Genomic DNA, 26403 nt, shown 5'->3' with positions numbered 1-26403 from the left:
TCAAAATGAAGGACAATTTTTCAAAAATATGCCTACACATACTTAGTATAAAAATATCAAAAGAGTATTTATGATTCGAAATTCTTAATACATTATAAACTTAAAAAAACGAATCACGTTTTCTTCATCGATATTAATCTTTTTTACATGAATATTTATAAAAGTATAGTAAAACATATTATAATTACAATAGCTTATACGAAAAGTGAAAATCTTTAAAAGATTTTTTTATAGGCAAATTTTGAGTCGTTCAAAACGAAAACAATAACTTTTTTTGTTTTTTGGTACTTTTCGCAGTAATTTGTCAAAAATCGACGTCATGAATCGACGTAAATGACGAGTTACAAAGGTATTTATGTGCCCTTTTCAAAAATATATAATTTGTGCAGATTGCGCTTCATAGCATCTACATTTCTAATCCGATTTTCATTATCTTTGGATCAAAATTTACTGTAATGATATATCTTATTTATCGAATTTTTAAACTAATGAAAAAAAAATATCAAATAAAGCTGCGTATTTGATTGAAACTCTCACTTTTTTCGACTTTGACGACAAAATGCAAATGGTCGCCTGTAGCACTAATAATTTTCATTGAAGTCGCCACAAGTTATATATTTTGGTAAGAGGCACATCAATACCCTTCGAGCTGTAAGTCGCTTACGTTGATTCGGAGATTTTTTCATGAGATATTGAAAAAAAGCTACGAAAAGTACCAAAAAAACACATTTTTGAAAAAATCCATCCATTGTCCGATAATTTTAAAATAACGAATAAAATGCGGGACAAATGCAGGACACTTGGAAAAAATCAGTACATTTTCAGGTTTTTTAGGTTTGAAAAACTACGCAGGACCGACCTTTGAAAAACAGTACGGTCCTGCAAAAAACAGAACGGATGGTCACCGTACATATACATAAAAGAAAAATAAACCCCGGAGGGAAAAACATTTCTTAAAGAAATATGTGTTTCTAGTGGGATTAAAATTTCTTAAATTTTTCGCTGAAATAAGATATGTATTCAATTAAGCTGGAATTATGCTCCCACCGAAGGATTTCGCAATAATTTCAAACTTAAGCTACGAAAACTAGCAGTGTTTAATGTCTGCTGCCGTATTGAATAGCTTTACATTCTTAAACATACCTAAATTTTTAGCATATGTAAAAGTTTTCCATGTAGGATATGCACAACTTCTGCATACATCAACAAATTTCCTTACCTACTTTCCTATCTGGTCATGGTAAAATACTCGTAGAAATGCGTTACGCATATTGATTTTTGTTGTGTATGATTTTTGACATGAATTCAATTTTCCACACTGCAGTACCTGAACTAACGTTTTTGTAGGTACATATGTATGTACTCGTACATGGTTAGATAACAAAATATGCAGAAACAAATGGGACTTCCACTAACAATGTTATATTGCCTTTGATGCCTTCAATATCCATTATTGGTAAAAGCTTTTTTTATGAATATAAAGGTAGGTCCTCCTATCTTGACATAAATATTCATGTATACATAGCGATTTCCTGCTGTATGCGATTATGCTTTTTCAATTTAAATGTAGACACCCACTCACCTGACATTCAACTGGCCATCTGGGGGCCTGCTGTGAGCAATCATGATCCTTGTCTTTTGGCAGGGCGAAGAGATCACGTGGTTCTTTTAGACGCGCAATTGGTCGTAAAGTTTTTTCATCAGTGTTCACCTCCAATTGATTGGTTTTCAGGCCTTTGGAGAGAAAGTTTCCTAGAAAGCCTAGAAAAGAGAGAACAATTGACTATTAATGGGGTGCATCGATCTTAACAAGATTAGATGGCTAAAACAACAGTCCAACAACAGTGTCTGTTAAAACTCGAGTGCGTACGATCCGCTAAACCACATTGACTATAGTCTATTATCGTGAATCAATCGAAACCTTTGTTTACTCTCACCCTTTTAATTCCATGATCGGGAACCAACGCCACCTATCGTAGACGAAGAGCTCGAGTTGCTTCGGGAGGCTCGCGATACTTTGACTCAACTCCATTCTGGATATTATAGCGGATTAAATAGTTCAGTTCAACGTCAATAAGTTATACCGACGACATCAAAAACCTCTTTGTCTGCCCACTCACATCAACCCATCTACAATGCAAACATATCGCCCCCTAATTGCGATTTTATAGTAAGCGACAAATTATCCGAAATAAGTTTTTTGTTGCAAATAAGTTACAAATAGTAGTTACAACGTCCTAAAAAATCGCAGAATTGAAATATGTACCGTTACGGAAAAAAAGCAAAATGAATTATATCGTTTGCTTTGTTTACACTTCTCCGGTCCTACAATCAAGATTACGTAAGCGAAAATGCGTGTACAGAACTTTATTGTAAATAGCAGTTTGAACTGTAAGTTCCATCAACACTTGCTACAACTTAATGCTTCAAAATCAGCATCTTCCACTCATCAAAATAATGTGCAATAATCTACCATTATGCAATTGCAGCTGCAATCACTAAGTGCAGCGTGGCTCGCCTGGTGGGTCTTTTTTGAAACTCTTACTTTGCCAATGGGTTATAAGCAGGGAACGGATTGTTAGGACCTAAAAACCTATAAAAAAAGGCAAAGTAAAATAACGAAATAGGCTGGAAAAGGCAAAATAAAATAGCGAAAAAGGCAGGAAAAGGCACTAGGTATTGCAAAAAAGCAAAATAAGGCACTAAAAAAAGACAGAAAATACGAAGAACAATAAAAAAATACATTTATTTTAGAAATGTTTATATTACAAGTAAAAAGAGAAAAACTATAAACTAGTTTCATTATATGAAAAATTTGTACTTCGAATCTTTCACTATCTTATCCCTTCGAGTTTCTAACTCATAAAACTTTAATCTGTATAGTTGTAGTAACATTGAACTACAATATGCATTTTGAAGTTTTCTGGCAGCATTTTCATTCGATTTTCGCGAAGGAAAGCCTTGAATGTAATAAATGTGCGCTCGACGTAAGTTGATCAAGCGGCGCCCAATTTAAATATGGAACGTTTGAAACGTTCATGTTATCAGGAATAAGGGCGTTTTCCTCGCCCTTTACAATTTTATTCACACCCCTTATTGTCTCCAAGCCTACGTTAGCTGAGAAAGCGGCTTTGAATTTTTCCAACACCAATTTGGCAATAGGTCCCTCGCTGCGCTTCTACCCAGCAAACAATTAGGTTTGATATACATTTGAGAATGATTTGAAATCAAAGCCTTTCTCATATGTCAAACGTTTGAAAATGATTTGATATTGATTTGAAAATTACAGCTTTCTCAATAAAATGGGAAGTTTGATCTCCATTTGAGAATATGATTAACTCTCGAATCAATTTCAAAGGTTATTTATCAATTGTACTTCAAATGTGGAAATAAAATTTATTATACGAAATGTATATTTCGTATCTATTTTTTCTTCGCGATGTACATACTTATGTATGTACATAACAAAAGAAACAATTAAGATAAAGTAATTTATAATAAATTCTTCAATCCGCGCTGACATCAAATCCGCTATTTGTGGGATTTCTCTTTGACAGTTTTTTTCTATTCATTGCTTCTTTTCAATTGATCTTAATTTTATTCTTACAATTTTTGATTTAACTGCGCATTTTTATATCGTTTGATACTTGACATCTTTCTTCAAATCAACCTCAAATCAATTTCAAATGTAAAATTTAAACGTCNCGAAATGTATATTTCGTATTTATTTTTTCTTCGCGATGTACATACTTATGTATGTACATAACAAAAGAAACAATTAAGATAAAGTAATTTATAATAAATTCTTCAATCCGCGCTGACATCAAATCCGCTATTTGTGGGATTTCTCTTTGACAGTTTTTTTCTATTCATTGCTTCTTTTCAATTGATCTTAATTTTATTCTTACAATTTTTGATTTAACTGCGCATTTTTATATCGTTTGATACTTGACATCTTTCTTCAAATCAACCTCAAATCAATTTCAAATGTAAAATTTAAACCTCGTTTTCAATTTGAGAATCATTTGAGAAAAACATTTGATATGATGAAACACATTTTTCCCAAACGTTTGGAACTGTGTTNGCCGCATGCGCATGTGTATATTTTTTTATCTTAAAAAAAATTTTAAATGCTATAATCACCTTTTTAAAGGTAGAACAGGCAAAATGGAATGGAAATATGGAATCAGGGAAAGCTAAATCGTGGACATCTCTACTCTATCTCTGTAGCAGAAAAAAAGGCAATTTCCATAAATTCCGTTCCCTGGTTATAAGATTTAGAAGCATGTCAGAAAGATAAAAAACAGACACCCAACTGGGCTTATATGCCTCTTGTATGCAACTTTTGCACTTCAGCCTTTTCTTTATAAAATTGCAGTCTTTGTATTTAATCTCTAGATTCAAAGTTTTCGTTTAGCAATTTTTTGGCCAATAACTAGGTTTGAAATGCATGACGAGTCGAGAAATATAACAACTGATTTCGAAACTTGTCAAAAATCTCCTTAATATGAAGATTTTGGCACTGAATCTATTCTAATAAAGTTTTACTTTTTCTCATTCTTTAAAAAAAAACGCCAAAAAATTTAAAATAGTAGCGCCAATGTGGTCGTTGTNCCAAAAATCTCCTTAATATGAAGATTTTGGCACTGAATCTATTCTAATAAAGGTTTACTTTTTCTCATTCTTTAAAAAAAAAAACGCCAAAAAATTTAAAATAGTAGCGCCAATGTGGTCGTTGTAACGCTTTAACACTGCGTCTAAGAAGCAAGTTTAAACAAGTATGTTGAGCTTGTATGATTTGAAAAAAGTAAATTGCCCAATTAGAAAGCTAGCATTCATTAATATTGTTGTCCATTAAAAAAAAAAATTTCACTGTTAACGGAGAATTAGAAAAAAACTCACCTGTACAATATACCTTTTGTAACTTACGATAATAATTAGGGGTCGGTATATGTATGCCCACATGTAATTCAATCGCCTGACGTTTATGTCAACTGTAAACCAGCATAAAAAACGAACATAATACCTAATCTCCAAATAAGGTCAAAGCACCTAGTACAGATAATTGCATTATTTTTGTAATTCAGCCATTTGATATGGCCTTGAAAAAACTGAATACAAACCGTATGCGAAGAAAGCAACAAAAATGCGAATTAAAAACAAAGTAATGTATTTGGGTAACCCCATTTAAGATAAAAATACGCTGCTCAGATCCAGTTTTACTAGTGAATGTCATTGTGAACTTTTCTGTCGCCAAATGGTGAAAGATATCTGGTTGCAAGGATATGTTACATATATATATTTATGCATATCTATACATTAGACTGCATCAGTCTCCATATAAAAAAAAAATCGGTACTGTTTTTCCATTGGAGTTATAAAACCTATTATATTCTTGGACATGCACAAAAATATTTTGGGAAAAAATTTAAGATTTACGTGAGATTAACCAATTTGAAAGAATCTCCAAAAATTAAGTTTTTTATGAATAACAATAGTTTTCTTTTAAAGATTTAAAAAAAAAAAATCACATCAGATGACAAAACAGTTTAGGCTTAAAAATATGCATACAACTATTTAAAAAAATTTTGAATTTTTTGCTGTTTTTGAGTTTTGCCAAAGATTGGTTTCAGAACAACTTCAGTAACTCAGCCAAAACTATACTATTTGTAGAAAAAGTCGAACGAGACCACCATACTAGATAGCAACAATAATTGTAAAAATTTTCTAATTCAAACCGAAAATCTTTATCCTCCGCCGAAATTTGATCATTTTCTCTAGACAGTCGCTGTAAAGTTTTGCTGTCATCTATGTATGTACGTACATACATATCGTTACCTTTTTATAGAAAGGCCCTATCTCATATCATCGCTGAAATAAAAAGAGCCGCAACTAACTAAAAATTATAAGTCCCCACAGTAAAAATTTTAGGTAGGTACGATTTGCATTTCAGCGACGATGTGAGAAAGGGCCTTTTTATATTAATGTAACCATCTACTTTGACTGAAAGACTAGACGAAAAAGTAACGCTGCATTGTTTACGTCAGCAAATGGTGGTCCATCCACCAACTAACCAAAACTAAAACCATTAAAGTTGAATTGAGTTCAAAATTTGCTGGTCTGGGCACTTTTAAAAAATCCCTTATCTTATGAAGCTTACCGTAAGGCGATTGAATTTCAGACCTTTTTCTAGCACAATCAAAAAATTTCATGTAAGAAAATCTCACTCCAGTTACCTAAATAAAGTTTGCTTTTTGTTAGAGCGTTTTCCGACGTTAGATTCTAGATTCCACAGTTCTAAGCGTAAGATGAGCCTCAATAAATACTTTTTGAAGAAAGAAAAGTTTTTAACAGCATTTCTACGTTACGCGTTCCAATTTGATACACCGCGCTTAATCTCGTTGTAAAAGGCGCCTGCTTTTGTCTTTGTCCTAATCGTAAATCGAGATTTTATGAGTTTAGGGGCCTACATATTACAGTGAAGAGTGAAAAAAATACACTAATACCATTTTCCCACGGCATTCTGAATTACTTTGTTCTCCCCCATTTACGATCGCGAATTACCCCATTAGCACATGCACATTCTTAATTCGATTTGACAGTTCTCTGTTTTTTTGTTTTGTTTTTATTTTTCTTCGCCGCAAAACTTATTCAAAATGAAAGTTCGTCCATATTTATAAGTTTCCGTATTAAATTAGGGATATACACATTGATAAACATAACTTTTCGTCGTCAGAAAAAATTCAAGTTTTGATCAGTGTTTCCACTTGAGAATATTTTTATGTACCAAAATGCCTACGAAATCAGTATCCAAACTTTTGCCATCATTAAAACGAAATTTCTTAAATTCACCGATTTTTTAGCTACACAAGTTAGCAGTAAAATTGAAATCTCTCTCTCAAGACAATTTCAACAGCTGATCGATCATGGATTTCGGAAGGGAGAAAACCCATATTTGTGACAACTCCTACGTGTGAGCAAATTGAAAGCGCGAAGTAACCCAGTCAGCAGAGAAACGTAAATTTTGCTGACAGTGCAGTCTCGTACAAGTTTCCGTATCCGGAAACGAACAGGAAACGACTACAATTTTCGTTAATTCTCGTATTAAAAATCGTGAAATGAACAGAAAACGACTACAGTTTTCGTTCATTTTCGTATCTGGAAAACGTTCGAAAATGATGACGTTATTTGAAAGAAATAACTGTATTTTAGTTTTTCAAGCGGCAGTGGCTGAACGTGCAAATAGCGTTCTAGTATTTGTTAGCTTTCAGAAGGTGCCGTATTCGACGCCATCGGGTACTTCCTTAATTAATTTTTTTTCGAACTATGAAAAAGCATCTGTCAAGTGCAGAAGGAAATCGTATTGAACGAAAAATTCAATCAGAAAAACAGGCAACAACGCATCCGTTTCAAAAAAGTTGTCGGTATTTGTCTGAACGTACGTTTCTGCCGCACACTTTAGTGTTTAAAGTATCCGAAAATGGAATCGGTTAACGGAAATTTCGAAATTCATCCACATTTTTTTCGTTTACGGATCCATTTTCGGATTTTTTACTGGTTGGAAAGCGAACAAAATTCAGTGCTCAATTTGGTTGCATTTTCAAAACATTTTTGCCTACCAAAGCTTCAAAAAACTAACCAAACTACCAAAGAAAAATGAAACTAACAATTTTGGTCCGATTAGACCAAAAGGGCAACGCTGGTTTTTATTTGTGAGCTATAGTTTCGATAAATTTCCGATAAAGATTAGAGACAGCACCGATTTGTTCGTAATTCGCATGGTATTTGGATCTGAATTATGTGCCAACAAATGCGGTAATTCGTTCTCAAAATTTTGTATGGCTATTTACGTAATTCGAAGGGAGTGCGAATTACGAATGAGAGAGCGAACTACGTAATTGGGATGCCGTGGGAAAGCCGTATTACAGACCTTATCTAAGCTGGTAACGGAAATTTAGTAACCGGTAAAAAACGCACTTATTCTAAAATCTGAATTTTTGTGATTAGTAATTCGTAGCTACGTTTCGAAAAACGAAAAATCCACATGCTGCAACCTTTGCGGAAAGATGTGCAGACTTGCCAGCTATCAGTTTTATTTCGAAGACAGCTGTATAAAGGAAAACGAAGTGGAAAGGAATTTAAAAAACACTCATCATGTGCTTATTTACATTAAAATTGTTTGATTTTACATATTTTGAAGGTAACGATGGATTCTAACCATAACTTCTCCTATCTCTAAAGAACTGGTTCTCAATTCAGTTAATGCAATGCCAGCTTTTTCTCGCGCTAAGGGATTATAACCCTTACTAAGTATAATTCTCCTTTCTGTGCTGCCGGAGAAGATGGGCTTCCGCATGTCAGAGGCATACCACATTTCTTGTGCATATAACTCCGGCTACGCATCACCAGTATTTTTGCGTAGAACCCACATCGAAATTTACAAAAGAGTGCATAGTGAAAACGCAATTTATTAATAAACTAGTCCTCGGAAATTGAAACCTGTGTTTTAAATTAAAGTTTAATCCTTTGACTACACGTGTACTATATTCAGGTTTTTAGATTCGGGTGATACGTTTGGACAGAACAATAGAAAAGCATTGTACAAATAACTCAACCGGACACAAGTTTCTCGATAAGGGACAACATTCTTTTTTGTTCGTTCATATAAAGCAGTGGATAAAAATATACGTATATGCGAAACCCAAACTTATCTGTTTTAAAGAACACCACTAATAATTCCTCCAAACACACATCGGTTTACATACATATTTTATTTATGTCGCTTCCGATACAGAATTGCTTTCGCTCGTTTTTAGGGATGCCATTGCTACGATTTTCGAAATTTCGAAAATATGATTCGGATTGCAGCATACTATTTTTACGATTCGTAGCAAAATCCGAATACGAAAGAGTTGCAGAATACGGGTAAAAGTCTTTACTTTAGTTTTTGTAAGTGAGCTTTTTGGTTACTAAATATTTTTTCAGAATAGGCCTGTAAGTGTACTTTTAATTTTTTCACTTTATCATGAGAAAAACTGGCATCTATTCAAACGCTAATAGAATACGCCTTCTAACGTGATTTTTTAACTTTTGGAGAAATATACATACTTATTTCCGCCGCACATTTTAGTGGGAATAAGGGATTCTGTAAACATATGAACCATTTAGACTTTGACGATTTTTTTTTTCACTTTTAATAAAAAGCCTTAGATCGAAAATAATTTCGGTTCAAGCGACGAGGAACACAAATGCAACAAAAAAGCCAAGTGAAAGTGTATTCAGTGACAGAGTGCAAACAGAGTGACAGAGGTTTGAGCCATTTGGTGCTTCCACATACATACATACATAGTAGTCTGCGGTTTTGCTTGAATGGACCGTGGTGTTGTTTTGGCACTTCAGTATGTCGCAAATGCAAACAATTACTTTTAATATTTATAAACGAGCACACAAATCGAGGAGGCTGCATGCAATAGCACACCATCGTAGATGTGTGCCTGTAACAAGTGCTGTGAATTTTATGATGTGACTCCAAAAAATACTAGATGCAATAAGAGAAAAAACGCAAGAGATAAAAAATGTATGCGGCAGAAATAAAAAATTTAGTCGAGTGCATGAAATTATTTCTGCTTATGATGCTCTATAAAAGAGAACATAAATTGCTGAAAATAGGACACAAGCGAAAATGAAACAAGTGTTTCATAAATGAAGTTTTGTTTTAAATAAAATGGAAGAAGACAACAAGAGTTTACGTGGAGCTTCCCTACCTTATTCAATGCTATTTAAGACAATTTAAACTTAGATACGCTAAGATGAATTTAATAGCTTTTAAGAAAGCAATATAGTTTTGGGTAAGTCTCTTCTCGTTAATCTTAAAATTACTTCGTAGGAAATTGTGGCAGTAAAAATTTCTTTAAAAAATGAAGTTCACTTTGAATTGAGTACATTATCCATTAAAAAGCGACTAGCTGACTAGTAACCTGAAAATTCCCACCACTCCACAATTCGATTACGCTTTTTGCAAAGCTCGTACTAAGCATTTTTTAAAATGTCTCACCAAAAAAAAAAAATTAATAACAAGAAAGTCTAAGTTCGGGCGGAGCCGAACATTAAATACCCGGCGAAAGAATTAAATATATGTTTTTCACATTTCCAAAAGCTACCGCTACATGGTAAGCCGGGGTGTATCAATTTTGAGTAAATTAGCGTCCTTAAATTTCGAAATATTGAAGTTTCAAGCATTTCTGAAATTTACCGTTATATGAAAACCGGCCGTAATTTTCGTCCAATTTCAGTACGATTTTGGTACAAATTGGAAGAACGCTTACCGAGATACATATATGTGATTATAACTGGGTGGTGCCACGCCCATTTTCTAAAATTTTATCATAAACGTATTTATTGGTCAAGAATTATTGGAAGCATCAATTTTATTTATTTATTTAATTATTCAGTCTAAAAAGATACAAACTTTTTTACAGACTAGTTAAAAATAAAAAACAATTCAAGTTTAAATTTATATAAACTATTATTAAAATTAAAAACGCTGCTATATCGATTTGCTAGATGTATAGTTTTAACGATTGGTTCATTCATTGCATAATATGTTTTACGTGTTACTTCGATAAATAATCTAGTATGCCGAAGATTACGCGGTGGAATATAGGGGCTGAATAAATTAGACAAATCAGAGCATTTAATGTTAGAGTTAATTATGTTATAGGCAAACAAGAGCGAGAAACAAGTTCTTCTCTCATACAAAGCCTGGAGGCCAAGTAATTTACGTCTGATGATTTATGATGGGAGGCCATCAGGCCAACGAAGTATACTCAAAGCGATTTTAGTAAATATTTTCTGAACTCTCTCCATTTTACATGGGTGTACTTCATAGAATGGTTTCCATATAAATGAGCAGTATTCGAGACGACTTCTTACCAAAGAAATGTAAATCAATTCAAACGATCAATCATTGCAAACGATTTTGAAGCAATAAAGTCAATGTGACTAGAGAAAGAGAGTTTGGAATCAAATAATACACCCAGATCTTTAATCTCATAAGAACGGATCAAAGAGTGAGCATTTATTTTATAGTTGAAAATAGTGGTGCCAACCTTTTTTGAATAAGAGACAACGCAACATTTGTTCATATTCAAAAATAAGTTATTGTTATTGCACCATCCGGCAAAAGAATCAAGGTCAGATTGTAAGTTAATGCGGTCAAAAATATTGCGCACTGTCAAAAACAGTTTAACATCATCTACAAACATTAAGCATTAAGCGAATTTAAATTGTTGAGGCAGGTCATTAATAAAGATAAGGAACAATAAAGGACCACAGTGAGTCCCTTGTGGAATTCCTGACCAAGCATCGATAAGCAAAGATGATTTAACTCCTCCAATTGACACAAAAAGTTTCCTATTCTATAGAAAACTGGAGAAAAATTTCAACAGTTTTCCATTGATTCCATACAATTTCAATTTATGTAACAGAATTGAATGATCAACTTTGTTAAATGCTTTTGAGAAGTCGGTGTAAATGACGTCGAGGTGCGCATGAGTCTCAAAAGCATCGACAATTCGATTAGTGACTAAGGCTAAATTGGTGGAAGTAGACCTCCCGGGAAAAAATCCATGCTGACACTCAACGATAGCTTTGCTAATGTTGTCAAAGAGCTTACGTTGAAGAATGTGATCAAATATCTTTGCCAGGGTGTTTTGTTTAACTATAGGTCTATAGTTGCAAATATCATTGCGGTCGCCAGACTTAAATATAGGATTTATTGAACATAGTTTCCACGGATTCAGGAAAGTTCCGCAGTTAAGACATTGTCGAAAGAGAAGTGCCAAAGGATCTGCAACGGTATCGGAACAAATTTTGAAAAATAACGGACAAAGACCCTCAACGTCAGATTTTGCGCTGCTTGTCAATTTTGAAATTGACAGAAGAACATCATCGACGGTAATTTCGAAGAAAGAGATTGGTGGTAAAGACGAGTTATGAAATGCAGAAATCGATGAAGTTCTAAACTTTGAGTAGACCTTCTGAAATAGTTAAGCAAACAAATTACAAGTATCCTGCGAACTATTGGACACTTCACCATCATACTCCATGCTTGCCGGGAAACCATTGGTCTTTCTCTTAGAATTTATAACGGACCAGAAACTAGATGGATTTGATTTCAATTTTGATTCGAGTTTAAGCATGTATTGTTTAAATAGAGACTTATTAAGACAATCGAAATTCTTTTGAATAAATTAGCTTTAATATTTACTGATTTATCGAAGATTTTGTATTTATCTAAATTACCGTTATATGTGATGTGGGCGTGGTTATTGTCCGATTTTAAAAATTTTTTACCATTTGGTATGCTGTACCAAGGCCAACAACTGTGCCAAGTTTGGAAGAAATTGGTGCAGCGGTTACCAGATATACACATGTAATCATAAGTGGGCGTGGCTACGCCCATTTTCCAAAAGTTTATAATATTCTTATTTTTCGTCTTAAATTTAGTGTAAATATCAAGTTTGAGTGAATAATCTTCAGTAGTTACTAAAATATCGCAGTTTACGTATTTCTGAAAATTACCGTTATATGGGAAGTGGGGCGTGGTTACAGTCCGATTTTGCCCATTTTCAATACCAACCTACCTTGGAGAAATGGAAACGTACGTACCAAGTTTTGTTGAGATATCTCAATTTTTGCTCGAGTTATCGTGTACACGGACGGACGGATAGACAGGCATGGCTTAATCGACTTCTCTATTCATTCTGAGCATTTATGTTTGTGTACATTAGGCTAGTCCAAAAACAGTAAATTCAGAATTGTAGTGCTCTCTCCCCCCCGGATTGTTCTATATCGAAAAAAGTATACCCCTATTTTTTATTTTGAAATTAAAAAGCGCTCAAAGCGATCAAAATTTTCCATGTATTTTTATATGGAAAAAAACTACTTATCGTAGAAATAAAAAATAAGGGTATATTTTTTCCGTATAGAACAATCCTAGGGGGTGAGAGCATAAAAATTCCGACTTTACTTTTTCCACACGCATTTTTGGACCACCCTAATGTACATACATATACATTTTCCGAATGGTATCTAATTATCTAAACAACTACATAAAATGATGGCCGTTTTCGTTGTTCTGCGAGATGAGCAAAATAAATAAAAGCTTGTAAAATTAGGATAAGTGTAGAGCCAGTGCAGGTAAACGTAATACTTTCTTTGATAGTTGATTATAGTTGAAAATTGTTAAAGCACCTATCGGGGCAGTTTCCTTATAAATGTTAAAAATAATGCCGCTGATGCGCATTTTGGGGTAGGTAACTTAAATGTGCACTTAAGCATAAAGGCAGCAAAGCAAAATATACTGTATTTATACCCTTGTGCACAAGTGCGTCGAGTATAAAAAAGACCCCAACCCTGAAGCGACTTCTAGACACTGTAGTAACTCACATACAGTTTAAACTTATAGTGAATAAAAACAAAAACAGTAAGTATAGCAGCACTTAATAAACAGGGAAACCGCAACGATTTTATTAGCCAACAGAGAGTACTTGTTATGCTGCAAGCAGTGGTGTTTTTATTTTTTGGCTTTTTAAAAGTGGTCAACGGCACTGGGGCTGCTTAACGATGATGTTTTTGCAGGCGATTAGTGTTGTTACTGCTTTGTAGTAAACCGATTTGAAAGCACGTTACTTAGAACTTAAATACAACAGCGCTAATGGCAGAGACAGACGGATGTGCAAGTTAAACTGCTGCTAACTAGTAACCCAAGAAAGGGCTGAAGGACTTGTTGACCAACTAAGCTGGCCAAGTACCCTGCTAAACTGGCCACAGATGGTGCCAATGAAGGCTGTGGATTTGTTGTTTTAGTCTCTAGTTGAAATGCTAGTGCAGATAATTTGTTTCTTGCTATTTGGCATATGCAAAGCACGTACTTTTATCAAGCTTCGCAGCCATGTAAAAAATAAAAAATAACAAAAACGTTTACATATACTTGCAAATATTTTGGTATACGACGTGAGGATACACTTTCTGAAGCATAGTATCCAGCTCTAAAAAAAAAAACATAAAAAAATTATTTAGAAAAGATAAAGAAATGTTCTTCTATAATTTTTTTCAGTTTTTCAGTTAGCAGCTCTCAAGAACCAAGTCGCGGTAAAAGCTGCTAACTCCACTTTTTGGTGAAAATAATGGTTTGATACTGACAGAAAGGGGGAAAATATCTTTGCATGGTATTGAAAGCAAATTTTTTTTTTTAATATTTAAAGTTTGGGCAAGCACATTTCCCACGCTATAGATTGAGGGTTACCACAGATGCATAGCTGATTATGGGTCTTATCTAGGGATGCAAAAAATAAAATAATCGATGAATTAATCGTATGATTAACCACAAGCAAAAAAAAAAAATTATTGCAATTATTTAAAAATAATCCATTAATCGAATTTGTAAAGGCACTTTTTTGCAGTGAGTATTCACAAAAACACTTTTCCATAAAAAATTTCTAATTCTCTTGTCAATTAGCCTTAGTTATTTATTATTTACCAAGTTTGCAAAAACAAGAGCATTTGTTGATAAGCGTTTTGTTGTTAAGCGGTTGCGTATCTTGGTGGCTTTAGCACCAGCTTTTGAAAAAAGGCGCTCAGTAGGCACCGAGGTACCAAGTAAATGACAATATTTTTTCGAAAAGTCCCTAGCATCGATGATATGCCGCTTTAGTTCTAGGATTTGACAATTTGAATAAAAACTCATTTCATCTTGTGGGTGACCCAAATCATCTTTTCGCCTTCGTTTGTGTACAAGAGATTTATGAGGGACCCAAAGACGTTTCCATAAGATCATCAGCGCTCATTATTTCATTTCTCATGAACTTCTATAATACAATGCTAACGGATCTTCGAAATGAACCTCAGGTCGTGTAAATTTGATGCAGCTAGCACAAAAAGAATGTTCGATGGATGGATTTTAGACAACTACAGAACTCATATATCTTGAAAATATTTTTATGATTATTTTACAATAAATCAATTAATGAAACACAAAACTACGATACAATTAAATCGAAAATTGACAAAACTAATCGAATAATTTAATCAAATGATTAATCGCTGCCATCCCTAGTTTTATCGTAAAGGTGTAAATCCACGGAATTCTTCTGGCTGATAGACCTCACGTTTTACCAAAGACCTGTTTACATTGCCATGATGCTGTTAAACGCTTTGGAGGTATTTTGTTCAATGTGAAACTTCTTAAAATGTTTAATATTCAAGATTACACCTAAATACTTTGCTTCGGAAGAAATTTTAATAGTGACTCATTTAAAGGCAGGGAACAGGGCCGTCCAACCCTTTCCTTCTAGTGAAGAGCGCAACACTAATTTTGGGTGGGTTAGCAGACAGCCCACTCTCACTACACCAAGTGTCAGTCATATTCAGTGTTATTCGGAGAAGGGTCTCTAATTAGAAATTAGAGCATAAATTCCACTCCATGAATTAGAGCCGAGTTGCACAAGCTATCGAAGGTATCATTGTGAAAAGCACCCTCATCGATTAATTTCTCAGTGATGGTATTGCTAGTTCTGGCAGCCAGGTTTTGCTTAGTAGAGGTGTCAAACTATCGGTAGTCACACCATCGATAGTTTCGATAGTTTTCAGAAAAACTATCAATATTCACGATAGTCTCGAAAAAAAACAATCGATAGCACTATCGATAGCGCTAAATCAGTTCGGTTGCTTTGTTTTTACAGGATCATAGTGAAATAAATATTATCTTATAAAAGTTATAATCATTCAAAATTAAGTAAATGCTTAGCCAAAATACCCCTCTTTTTAGAAAGTTCAAAAACAAACACAAGTTATACAAATAAAAAAGGATTTACGATTAACATATGTATGTATTTTGGCCTAAATGCGCGCATACACACACTAAAAAACAAAGATTTTAATTCAAATTAAAAAATTCAAATAATTTCAAAATAATTGGTACCAAACTATCGATATTTTTGATGGTATAAGAAAAACTATCAATGATTATTGATAGTCTAAAAAAATTTAAACTATCGATACTATCGATAGTGCCATCGATAGTTTGACAACTCTATTGCTTAGCCGTCTCACAAAATTTCCCAACCTGATAGTCACGTTGATGCAAAGATTAATAATGCAGAATTCAACCAATCACTCCTGACATTTCAATAGGAAGGACATGCTAATTAGCCTGAGGCTTTAGTGTTAGCATAGTCGTCCCTGCAAACTTTAGGGAAAAAGACGACGTCTACTAGTCTCCATTATTAATCTTAATTTCTTATATTTTCTAACGAATCAATTGCAACAGATGTTCATTAAAGATATGTAAAAACTGCTAACTCCATTTGATTTATTTTTAATTTGATTAATCTCGGAACGAATCTCCGTCATCCGTTGTCAAGTTTGATACGAAATAAAGCTTGCTAACTCCGCTTCACCGCGGCTGCAACGAAATGCTCTTCAAGAGCATTACTTCGAAAATTTCCAATACACAATGTTAGAAGAGTGCAGAAACTCACACGTCCACCTAAATGTACAGGAGCTCTTAAAAAAGCACACCAGGTAAAGCCACACACATATAAAATAATGGTATTTACTCAGGTATTTACCCGGTTTGTTCTGTTAGGGAAGATAGCGACCTTATTTCAGAGTTTCAAGGTATTCTAATTCAGTTTCCCAAAAAGTGGAAAATTCATACTTAATTATGATGACATAGTTTCTATTTAACTTTGCTTCGACATGCACAAACACGCCTCTGCGATTGTTTCCTTAATTTGAATTCCATTGATTTGGTGACACAGCCTTTTTCTGCCATCGATAGAGCTTTTGAAAGATCTTTAAATGCAGCTTATAAAGAAAAGATTTTATTGAAAAAAATCCTTCCTCAAAGCGTTTTTTTTCGAAGGGTGCTATATTTTGCTGATTGGGGATATTTATGTAATGATAATGAAATAAATAATATGCTTGTGTCGGAAATAAGATTCACGTAAATATTGTACTTATATAGTTTTCTTAGTCGAGTACGGTATAATCGACTTTGTTAGCTATTACTTTTCAGCACGTAAGTAAATGTAGGCTAATTTTTTGGAAAACGATGTATGTACATAAATATGTAGGTATGATAGATTAAAATAGACAAAATGGTTTTATTCGATTGGTGTCAATCCAATTTTTTGTTGCATATGTCCTGCGAGTCTAGCTTAAACATTAACTGCTGAAAATATAAAATTTATAGAAACAACAAAAATTGTAACTCCCACTTAAATTGTCGGCATCTCGCAAAGTAAATTAGGCTGCACACAGTGGTACAGTGCCATACATTTTTTCGAAAAAATTAGAAGGAACCGGTGTAGCACTCGAGTTTTCCGTGTGTAAAATTTATGGACATAAATCAAGAAAATAACGAACAATTGGCGTGACCAATTTATTTTAAAGTGTACCTCGCATATAAACCTAGCCTCAAAAACGTCTTAAAAATGTCATAAAAAGTGCGCCGATGAATATATGATTCCGAAATTTTGTCCATATGTTGGTAATAACGTTATATATGAAGTCCAAAAAAATTTACGTAATCAATTTATTTTAAAGCATACCTAATACTAACCGAACCTCAAAAACGCCTTAAAATGCCCTAAAAAGCACATGAATGAATTTTTAACTACGAAATTTTGTCCATATATTTTTAATAACGTTATGTGAGAACTCTCAAAAATTGGGCGTAATCGATTTATTTTAAAGCATACCTAATACTAACCGAACCTCAAAAACGCCTCAAAAATACCTTAAAAAGCAACTGACGAACATATCTTTCCGAAATGTTGGCCATATGTTAGTAATAATATTATAACTAAACATCCAAAAAACGGGAGCAATCGGTTTATTTTCAAGCATACCACCCGTGCAAACCTAACTTCAAAAACGTCTTAAAAATACCATAAATGCCATCATTACTATATTAGGTTACTTTGAAGGTCGGAAATTGAGCAATTTCTTTTTTTCAAAATCACAGGTTGTATCCATCAAAATTGTCAAAGTTAGCATTTATAAAGTGCCATTTTTGTCTACTAATATATATTTAATATACTATTTTTTCGATTGCCCTGCTTTTTTCTCTTGTTTGTGTAGTAAATGCTATATTTTCATATGAACCTACAACAAAAACAGTACAAATAAAAGTTATAAGAAAAACACATTGCTTAAGTGAACGAAAATCTCAATCAGTTTTAGTTGACTTTTGTTGCTTTTATCCTGTATAAAACTTAAAATTTCCTACAAAACTAAAATAGATTTTGGCTATGCAAATATCACTTTATTGTGCTAAACCACTCAAATATAAAAATTGAATATTCAAAAAATTGTATATTATTTTCCGCCAAAACACCGCAGTGCTGCTTCGCGAAAATAGGGTCGCAACTACCGCGCCTAGTGTAAAAAGCTTACTTTAAGAGGATTTTAAAGTCATACAAATTTTCGTGCCTTAAAACAGCAAAAATCTAGTTTTCTTCATAAGTATATTATTTATTACTGCATTCCAAAGTGTTTATATCGATGAAAAGATAATTTTGAGTATTGTATGTTAGATGCTTTTACCCTGGAAAGCCTCCTTAATCTACGAGGTTCAAACAACTCAATTTCCACCTCATTAAATATAATTTTACTCTTCATGGAATTATACACTGTAGTGAGCGATGTATGTTCTTCTCAGAAGCAGTAAAATAAATGAATAAACATAAGTTACAGTGACTATATGGTGATATTGATAGATACAGATGTATGCAACTCATACACCATGACTTGCGAAAAACTTAGACAGACAAGCTAGAAGGCACTTATCAAGTGCATGCCTTTTATCGTTGAGTTTTCATATACGACTTTTGTAATAATGCACTTAAATAAAATAACAAACGTCCACACCGATCTCGATTCCTGCTTGATAACTTGCCTGCCATCCTAAATTGCTCGCTTGCCATGGCGTATGAGTTACCTATGAGCATCAAGTCTTTACTTCGGTTGAAAGACAAACTCCAAGCCACTGTAACTTTTCTGTTAATTAATTTATTTCTACGCTTCTAAGGAAAAAAAATGAATCGCTTACTAAAGTGTGTAATTTTATGAAAAGTAAAGTTTCTGGCTATTTTTGAGATACGCCAAGGAGGAAAATTTTAATGACTCTAAAATCCTCTCAAAATAAGCTATCCAACTAGGGAGGGTAATTGTAAAGTTTTTTCTATCGATTGGGAACCGACGCGTTCTAATGTACATATGTACACATCATTGCCTGTCTTTACGTGTACATATGTACATAAATACACGATGTACTTCTTATGTATATTTTTTGAAGCATAACCACGACAGCAGTGGATGATAGCACCAGCTGCTGTAACGGAAGCACTCAAATTGTTCGGTTGGAAATTAAGTTTTTTTCCCTTCTGACAAACTTTTTGAAACAGAACTGATGAAATGGTAATAAGACGAAAAACATACCCGAAATTTTCACGAAAATTGGCGGCTGACGTTTGTTGAATTATAGCAGCGTAGGTAGGTGCTGTAGTTTGTATTTTTTTTTTTTATTAGTGTTTGCAACTCCTTTTGATGGCTGCTGTAAGCGTGCTGCTGTTTTTGATCGTTGTTGTTTCAAAAATACTTTTTGTTCAACAACATTTTTTTAATTTGCTTTGTATTTTTAGAGTTAAGCTTTGGTTTTATTTTAGACTGGTTTTTTATTAAGTATATCGATTTTAGCAACAATTTTATTGGAGCCTGGAGTTGGTCAAGTTTTGGTAAAATTAGTAATTCTTTGGGCAAAGTAGAGCTATTATTACTGTTTCTCCTTGTTAAAGAAATATAGCTTTTTTATTTTTACTATTCAGTTTGTGTTTTTAATAAGCTAAAAGTATTGAATATTAAAAATTTCATTGTAAAGAAAATATCGAAAAATACTGAAGAGTGATACTTTGGGTATCAAAACCAAATCACATGAGTTCCTAGAGAACAACTTTTTCTAATACTAAATCCTAATATAAATAAGAAAATATAAAAAATCAATGCATTGAATTAAAGAGTAACGAACTTATGACGTAAATACATACATACATTTGTATGCATTCACAATTAAGCGGCCACTACCAGAAAAACTTTTTGGATGTTGCTCGGACCACAGCTCAAACCTGGATCTTGCCGAATGAACCTCTAAGCACTCGACTATATAGATATAAGAGCCTCGAGATTTATCGCCTCGCGAGCAGGCTGTCGATCATAATATAGATGCACTGACGCGAAAAATTTGCAAAATAAGCATCCTCGCACATTTTCCATAAAACTTTTAACCGGTAAATAGTACGGGCACTATTAAGAAATTATGATTTGGTTGCATTTTACAAATCTTGTATTGTATATAAGCAGGGGCATTATTTTGCTGTTTTGGACAGGACATGGTGCTTGGTTTATTTGCTTGAATTATCATCCATTTCTGGTATTTGAAATTTGAGCTCAATTGCTCCACGAAAGTGACATAGGGCAACATAAAGCTAAACTTTCTTTAAAAACATAATTTCATATTTAAAAACGTAGAAACAAATATTTAAGCTGTTAGAGCCAGTTTTTTTGCAGATGTGCTTCTATATTGTTGGCATTTTGTTTTAGTTTTTCTTTAAGCACGAATGCNGATATTAAGGTAGGAAGGTATGCATTCACAATTAAGCGGCCACTACCAGAAAAACTTTTTGGATGTTGCTCGGACCACAGCTCAAACCTGGATCTTGCCGAATGAACCTCTAAGCACTCGACTATATAGATATAAGAGCCTCGAGATTTATCGCCTCGCGAGCAGGCTGTCGATCATAATATAGATGCACTGACGCGAAAAATTTCCAAAATAAGCATCCTCGCACATTTTCCATAAAACTTTTAACCGGTAAATAGTACGGGCACTATTAAGAAATTATGATTTGGTTGCATTTTACAAATCTTGTATTGTATATAAGCAGGGGCATTATTTTGCTGTTTTGGACAGGACATGGTGCTTGGTTTATTTGCTTGAATTATCATCCATTTCTGGTATTTGAAATTTGAGCTCAATTGCTCCACGAAAGTGACATAGGGCAACATAAAGCTAAACTTTCTTTAAAAACATAATTTCATATTTAAAAACGTAGAAACAAATATTTAAGCTGTTAGAGCCAGTTTTTTTGCAGATGTGCTTCTATATTGTTGGCATTTTGTTTTAGTTTTTCTTTAAGCACGAATGCTCGAAACTTTTCACAATCTGGCTTGTGGTGGAATTAACACCACCATTTGGATAAAGTTTTCGTTCATAGCAATTGCAATTAGATGCTGATCTTTCAGTGGACCTGCTGTCTACTTGGCCTATATTTGCACTTTTCTAACTTCGTAGTAAAGAGGTGTCGTAAAATTAAACAATACTCGTACAAAGTAGTTTGTGATTTTAAGCAACTTCTCTTCAAAGTAAGCTCATTCTTCAGAATGGGACAAAAGCAAATCATCTCCGATGCAGGCAAGAGCATATGTTAGGCAGCTTCTTTAATTGAATGCATCTTAATAAGAGTGTAAATATAATATATGTATGTATGTAAATACACATGTATGCACTTAGGTCATATACGTTTGAACCTCGCAATAACAAAAACTAGTTTTAATAAAAAAAAACTCAAATTACATTTTTAAGCGTACATATCTAGCGGATTTTTAAGGGACTCGAACAGTTTATTCAAAGTAATCTATAACTATTGTTTTTTTGTTTAATATTTAATGCAGTGAATGACTGTTACTAACGCAAAAATACAGCAAAATGTTAAATTGTGTTAGAAAAATCCTGCTTCTAAAAAGGTAAAAGCTTTGATCTTTTATAATTTTACAGTATTAAAAGTGACGCACAGTGTCTTAAGATCTTGCAGCTTAGACCAATAAGCGCTAATGACAATATTAAAGGCATCTATTATCTAAATACTTGTTGTAATTATGATTTTTGTCGAGAATTGTTAATGTTCTATGCAACACAAAAAAATGTAGATATTTTTCCTTAGACAGTTGATCCAGCTTCTGGCAAGATATATTCCGCGAAGTTTCATCAAATTAAAAATTTGTTTCATCACATTTTTTAAATAACTTTTATCTTTTTTTAATAAATCTACCAACACCATTCATAATTTACTTGCAACTTTCGCTTTTGAACAAAAAAGAAAAGAAAACTGATCGATTTCCTTTGCACTTATTAATAATTTCAAATACTTTTGCATGATTAGTTGAATTTTATCTAATTACACCAAACCGTTTTTCGCAAAAATAAATCCGCCACTCATAAAACCATCGGCAACACGCAACGCAATTTCGACGTACTCGCATTCACTTTTTCACGTTTCGATGCGCGTAGCTTACTGGCGCTTTGCTTCCCGTTGTTTTCTTGTTATTGCCTTACTGTTGCTCGCTTTGTTGATAACTGAAATCAGCGGGAAAATTTTTTTGCCAACTTGCTGTGAATTCTTGTATCTTCCGCCCAAGCGTCTGTCTGTCCTTCGCTGCTCTCTCTTTGTTTTGCGCTTTCCCACAAACTTTCGTTTGTTATTTGATGGCAGCAACAAGAGTGGGCTGCCTGCCGAGCTTTTGCCAAATTACGGTTTTTATTTTTGTTGTTGTGTTGCATGCACGCGACAGCCACTTTGACGACACTAGCCACAGGGGGTCGAAGCAGGAGCAGCGGCAGCAGCAATAACAACGCAGCACAAGCAATAGCAACATTCGCATTGTGGCAATATCTTCGGAGCTTTTGTCGTGTCGCGAGTTGCTGAAGCTGCTTTACGTAGCAAAGCTCGTGCGGGTGTCAATAAATCGCTTTGCTCTCATGCTTTCTTCTTTCTTTTGGCCACCCGCAGAGCTTTTTTTTTGTTCACATGGCTAATCAAACTTTTTCTCTCGCCACACTGAATCTCTTTTTTTAGTGCAAACTTTTTTCGCATTCAGTTGACCGAGCGAGTAAGTGTTCGCCACTGGTATTTATTTACTTTCGAAAATTGTACTTTGGTGGAAGATTGTTGTGTGGCGTAATTTGGACCTTTTTCAAAGCGAACTCTTACTGGTATTTTTCTTGTCTCCATTGCTTATCTGTGCAGTTGCTATGTAAATGTTGCATTTTTATATTCATTTGTTGCGCATTGTCTCTGAGTGGAAGCGTTTGCTTATTTGATTTCAATGTATTTCTCAATTGTTTACTTTCTGTTATAAATTTCTTGGCATATCTTAGCTGCTTCTGATCGACATACCTATGTATATCACTTTAATTAAATCATTCTTAAGAACACGCTATGTAAAACGTGCAGAATTGGTTTGACGTACCGAGGGCATACTGCAAAAAACATACCGTGTAGTAAGTTTTTCACTGCATATCGACGGCTGAATGGAAGATCATTCTATCTCAGAAAATGGTTGAAAACGCCTTATCTTAGCAAAAGGTTCTAAAGCGGCCTATCTCATTTGCCGATAATTGGGTTAATGTATTGGGTTAATGTATAGGGCATTTACTTGAAATTTGGTACGTAGATAGCGTTTTATCTGGTGTAATATACTATAAGATATTTTTCTTTACGATAGGTGGACCAGACGCCGCGATGCAAGCGAGCATTTGCTAGTAAAACACGGAAAACAAGATATTATCGAAATTTGAAACAACCACGAAATTCTTTCAAGATTGTACTCTAGGATAAATTAGAAGATATTCCGAGCCAGAATCAAAACCATCTATGAAGCCCTTTTTCAGAAATTTGAATCTTTCTTAAGAATTGCTTTAACAACTTTCATACATTAATATACTGCTTCGAAAAAAAAACAAAAATTGCCCCGTAATAGGATCAGAAGTTTGCTAAATATNATTTTTCAGAAATTTGAATCTTTCTTAAGAATTGCTTTAACAACTTTCATACATTAATATACTGCTTCGAAAAAAAAAACAAAAATTGCCCCGTAATAGGATCAGAAGTTTGCTAAATATATTGGAAAGTACCCATGAAGAGGGATGCAAATTTTGAGGAGTAACATCGATACATCGATGTTTCGATGCATCGGAGAAATGAACATCGATGCTAAAATTCATCCCCAGAAAAACATCGATATATCGATAATATCCGATGTTTCACAATTTGTTAGGTTCTATTCACATTTAGAGATTTTTATACTTTTTAGTCTCTGTAATTTAATTAGATGAATACTAACATTTGGTTGAATTCCCCTGTATTGAATTAGCCTTCCTTTATCCTTATTACAAACATAATAAAAATGCTTACCGCCGTAAGTTCGCTGCGCCTAAAGTTCCAAGACCTAATTTTGTGACATTCTAACTGGAGTTCGCTCACACACGTTTATCGTTCACATGCGAATGCTTTGCGTATGCACACAGCTGAGTGTTTGATTGTAAAATATGGCTATTATACATTTTAAATTATTTTGAATTCTATAATTCTGAAAGATATTTTAATTCTCCATATTTTGATATATTTACTATTGCAAAACGTGAAGTAAAAGCGAAGCTATTAGTCAAAATAAAAATGTTCACGTTAACACTCGCATTGAACTGTATAGCGAGCTTAAGTTGAAGTCAAAACAAGACTGGATCAAGCTAAAGCCGGTGTTAGAACATCTCTGAAACTGACAGCGATGTATCGCCAATCTAGCGGTTTTAAGAAATAGGAAACATCGATGGCAAATATCGAGTTTTGAACCAATATTATCGATGTTTCAAAAATATCGATGCATCGTTTGCATCCCTACCCATGAACAATTCCATGAAAAATTGTAAATTTTTACAAAGTTGCAAATGCCATTTCGATTTTCCACTTACAGGTGTGGTTTTATTTTAATCTTCAACGATTGTAATATATTTTTCATGGATACTTTTTAATAAATTTAACGAACTTTTGACCCTGACACGATGTCCCCGGTGCAATTTTTTTTTATATTTTTTTGAAGCAACTTAATATATACAAAAGCAACTACATATCGTCGCTGCGCCAACAAAAACAGTTATGTGTTTTTTAATAACTTTTCAGGAGAGCAAAAAAACTGATTACTGATGCCAATAGGCAATATTTTGCAAATGTCGTATTAAAAAAAAAATTAAATTAAAAATATGTTATTGATTTATAAAAAAAATTCAAATTTTTGACCAATTACGACGTGGTCAACATTTGCGCCGCTTTAAAGCTCATAGCTGTTTTTATACACGATTTAAATTTGCTTTTGGCGGTATGGAATCGTATGCAATTTATACGTAATACTGCCGTTAGGCCTAGATGCTGTAAAGAAGAAGCCGATTGTAAGGAGTGTGAGACCAGTTGATGATTTGAAAACATATTTTTATGTCTGGCTGTAGCTAAACATCCAGAGATGCTTGCTGTTATTTGTTGGCTTCCAGCGGATTCTGGTTCGAATGCCGCCAGAAGCAGTGTAGTGTTTTTTGTTTTGTTTTTCTTATTTACGAAAAAGCAACTGTGAAGTGCAGAACACGATCAAACGACCTAGAAAATTTATTCAAGTATGAGGCAAAATTTGCAGAACGGCTGTGGCTGAATGTGCAGAGATGCTTGCTGGTATTTGCTTTCAGAAGATGTGGGTTCGAATCCCGTCAGAGGCCAACGTGTTAAAATGGTAATACAAATTTTTGTTTTGTATCTCCAAATTATGAAAAAGCATCTGTGGAGTGCAGAACATAAGCGTACTCAAACTAAAAAATCGGCACCCAAAAATTTGCTTAATGCAAACAAAAATGTGGTTAATATTTACCAAATCATTGTTGAAAACATCAACCAAAAATTATATTGATTCCTTTTTAAAAATTGAATTTGGTAATACATACTAACCAATTTTTGCGTAATTTTTTTGTCAGTGCAATCAAAACAATTTGTTCGAATTTGCAGTAGAAGTTTTCTTTATTGTAATCGTGTGACTACAAAAAAAATTGTCTTCCCAATTTTTTTACTTTGTACCAATAACCCAAAATAAGTAACGTACAAATCTGTACAAGGTACCAATATATTGATTTTTCTTTCATAGCCTACTACTGTAAGAGTGTCATGATCTAAAAAAAAATATTGAGTTAAGTATGCAGAAATGACCGCACACACGATTGACCATTTTCCCAAATTTGGTGCAAATTTTATGCCAATGCATAAATATTTTTTCTTTATCACAATCAAAACAATTTCTTCAAATTTTTCAATATAAGTTTTCTGTATTGTAATCGTGTGACTACAAAAAAAAAATTCGCCCCAATTTTTTTATTCTGTACCAATAACCCAAACCTGCACAAAGATATCAATATATTGATTGTTCTTTCATAGCCTACTATTGTAATAGTGCCATAATCAAAAAAAAAAA

General features: G+C 33.7%; 1 long non-coding RNA gene across 1 annotated transcript; it reads right to left on the bottom strand.

The window, feature by feature from the left end:
* Window positions 1–1673: 1673 nt before the first annotated feature.
* Window positions 1674–22634, bottom strand: LOC108365961 (uncharacterized). The gene is made up of 3 exons (XR_001848030.1): window positions 22270–22634; window positions 19507–19782; window positions 1674–1761 (listed from the first exon to the last, which is right to left on the bottom strand). It is a non-coding gene; the product is annotated as an uncharacterized LOC108365961 (long non-coding RNA).
* Between the last annotated feature and the right edge of the window lie 3769 nt (window positions 22635–26403).

The sequence above is a fragment of the Rhagoletis zephyria genome, unplaced genomic scaffold (genome assembly GCF_001687245.7).
Source record: "Rhagoletis zephyria isolate East Lansing unplaced genomic scaffold, Rhagoletis_zephyria_1.1 Rzeph_scaffold_02078, whole genome shotgun sequence".
Classification (NCBI taxonomy): Eukaryota; Metazoa; Arthropoda; class Insecta; order Diptera; family Tephritidae; genus Rhagoletis; species Rhagoletis zephyria.
This window is presented reverse-complemented; position numbering and strand designations above follow the sequence as displayed.